The sequence below is a fragment of the Pteropus alecto genome, unplaced genomic scaffold (genome assembly GCF_000325575.1).
Source record: "Pteropus alecto unplaced genomic scaffold, ASM32557v1 scaffold79, whole genome shotgun sequence".
NCBI classification, from domain to species: Eukaryota; Metazoa; Chordata; class Mammalia; order Chiroptera; family Pteropodidae; genus Pteropus; species Pteropus alecto.
In genome coordinates, this window is record NW_006494612.1 from 9253894 (window position 1) to 9257454 (window position 3561).

General features: G+C 31.0%; 1 pseudogene; it reads left to right on the forward strand.

Moving 5' to 3' along the window:
* The first annotated feature begins 3096 nt into the window (after positions 1 to 3096).
* Positions 3097 to 3212, forward strand: LOC112474383 (annotated as a pseudogene).
* Positions 3213 to 3561: the final 349 nt, after the last annotated feature.

Genomic DNA, 3561 nt, shown 5'->3' on the forward strand with positions numbered 1-3561 from the left:
GAGAGAGAGAAGATGATATAGACAGACAGATATTTGGCACATTAGAGATTACAACTAAAAAAATTAAATTGAAATATCATTAATTAATTTAGAATTTAAAATGATAGGCCTATTATATGTAAACTTAAATATATAATTTTATTTTAAAAATAGCACATTTTCAAATAGTCTTTAATATCTGAATTAATAGAAGAGAAATTAAGTCTTATATGTTTTTACAATCTACCATTGAGAGATATTGCAATACTTGTTGTATATAAAGGCAATCTAGTCTCGTACATATGTAGTTGGAAAAAAGAGAAGTATTCTAACAGGTTTGTCCGATAATTGTGGATATTCTTCTTTGTTACTACACCAAAACTTGACAATTTATGTGGAAACTGAAACCTTGTCAATAAGCTTTTTATACTCTTTACACCACAATCCACTGATCTATCTTACACTCTGAAAGGACATTTCACCCATTCATGATTGCATAACATCATCCATTGGTATTTTGGAAAATATCGTTTCACTTATTTATATAAATCTCTTAAGTTTTAATACATTTTACTTTATATCAATTCCATTTGTTAGTTAATAACATCACCTACACCTGTGTCATCAGTAAAGGCCATACAGATTGAGAAGCTCTCAAGATCACACCAGGGGGTACAATTTTCAAAATTATAATTTTCACTTGGAATTTCAAATTTTGTCTTTGGCAACCAATATTGTCGGTTATTTTCCTTGAAATTACAGTCTACTTCATTCACTTTTGAGAAAATATCTGCTGAAAAGCTAAATCTGAACTACCATTGTTTGTCAGTTGTTCCTTCAAATAAAAACAGTAATCTAAGAGAAAAGCAACCAGTTCACAACTCAATCTCACAAATGCTTTTCCTAGAGATAACCATTGGATTTTGGCATGGAACAGAAGTACCATTTGCGTACTCCCTGCTTTGTCAAACGGACCCTAGTGAGATGTAGAACAATTAAAGGTAGACGTTTAATAAAATTAATAATTTTACCACTTCACTAAGGACTTACTTAAGTGTGACTGGCTTTTTGTTTTTCTTGTGATTGCACAGCACAGAAGAATACAATGATTACTTGTGTAGTTGGGTGCCACTAATATAGTGTTAGCATTTTTACTCACTATTGCTTTTGCACGAGCGGTCAACACATAAAAGGTAAGTGACATTTTAGTATTAATATTAAACTAGTTCTGAGCTCTTAGATTTCTCAAAAGGATCTCAAGAACCCTCAGGTCTTCGCAGATTCCACCTAAAGAACAACAGGTATAGAGGAAAAGGTAATGTCAATATTTAATAAGAAAAAGGAAAATTTTCAAAAGTACTTTAGCTACTGAGAACTAAGATAAGGAGTGTAGAGAAAAGAGAGAAACTCATTGTTTAAGTGTAGAAAAATGAGATGCACTGCTTTTTTCAATAATAGAAGAGATTCATAAGCACCCTAACAGGCCTTACACCCATTCCCACAGCACTGTGCTAGTTTTAACTCCTAGTGAAGAGTGCATTGCTCTAATAAAGTCATCCAAAGACAGAGAGCAAAACATATGCTTTCTCAGCCAAATTCCTTCTATGCTTAACTTTTTTTCTTTTTCTTTTCTGTAAAGAAGAGATTTTCCTATCTGCCACACAGACATGTTGCAAAAACTAAATAAATATAAAATATATAAAATATTTTGTGTTCCTTAGAAAAAGCCTTTTTTTTTAGTACTGATCAATCTATGACTCTCACAGGGAAGTGTCTTCTAACATGCAAATGAGGTTGTGTTCTGCGTTCAAATGGTAAAGGACTCAAAATGTACAAACGGGAGGGTAGTTAAAGGGCTTGGTTAATGTATGAAATAAATTTAATTTTAGTTATAAAAGAACTCAGACTTTACTATTATTTGAACTCACATAAACATAGTTTATTTTCTTCCAAAAGTGAAATTAGATATAAGCATTTGTTCTTTGTGTTAATATTTGTCTTCCTCAGGTGGGGAAAGAAAAACAGTCACCTCTTATCCAACTGATATAGCTCTAAGTGTTATCTAACTCTCTATGCCCATATACAAACATAGAAATGTGCCTAAAATGTTCCAGTTATTATTCAATTGTCTCTCTGTCTATTTGAATTTGATAGCATAATAACTTCCTCATGAAATCAAAGAATGAGTATGAAAACAAATAACTAACAAATAAAATAAATAAAGAAAATGCTTTCATTCTCTTTTTAATTTGAATTTGATTTTTTGAATCAATAATATATTTATACAATTTAAACTTCAAGAGACATAAGTATATTCAGACAAATATAAGTATATTCAGACAAAATTACCCATCCAATCCTGTCCCCAATCATATACTTCATCTAAAGAAGCAAACAGTATTATAATGGATTAGAAAAATAAAATTTTTGACATTTCTCTGTTGGTGTTTTTAAAACGTCATGTGAGAGAAGAGAGAAGATTTTGCTAATCAAAAATGCGGGTATCATATATTTTCCAAATTGAGAAAAATATTTTACTCTGCCATAGTGGGTATTTAAAATATTTCTTTTTGATGATTTTGTTTGTAAAAGAAAAGTTTAATTAAGAAGGTTTTTTTTGAACATACTTGGCAATTGCATGTTCAGATTAATAAAGTATGTGGAGTGTCAATTTATGTGAATAAGAGCAGAAATATTTTGTTCTGAATTATGACTTACATTAAAATAACTGAAGTATTTTTATAAAATTTTTAGATCTCATTTTAGAAAATTGTGGAAGTGTTCAAATCACATGTAGCTTTGTAACATAGTTTTTTATGATTATATTTTTCTGTTTTACTATCAGCTGCTCTTTGAAAATTCTGTAGAATGAAGGCAAAGTCTTTCAAACTTTGTAGACAGTGAAAATCTAATTCTATCTTGAAGAAATAACTGGTTACTAGTGAACAGATACTTGATACTGCTTAACCTATTTACTATAAAAATAAATGCATTGAAAAACATTTAAAGCATTTTTTAAAAATTTCCTGGGATGTGGTTCCACAGTATAGCGGTTGGCACACCTGCTTTATATGCAGAAGGTCCTGGGTTCGTGCCCCAGTGGAGCCATGGTCCATAGTCTACAGCCATGCCACCCTGAACAAGCCCGATGTCTGATCTCAAAAGCCAAGCAGGGTTGGGCCTGGTTAGTACTTGGATGGGAGACCACCTAGGAAGACCAGGTGCTATAGTCATAAATAATAATAAATAATAAAATAAAAATAAAAATTTCCTGGACAAATTACACCAACCACAATGAAAAAGAAATTAGATTGGTCAGTCTCCCTAACTCTGATCTATCTATATGTGAGATAAAATGCACACATATATAGATTTTGAATACTTTTTTCATGCTGAATAACCATTTAACAACCAATAAATAAAGTACTAGTTGAACTTTATTTATTTATTTTGGGAAACAGAACATTTCCACTGTTCTTCTTTTATAGATGCCACAAGTAAACTGAAAATGAAATCAAAGGGAACATTTAAGCTGCAACTAGTAGTCTCACCCAAAAAGACTACTAGTTCTGACAGCTATGA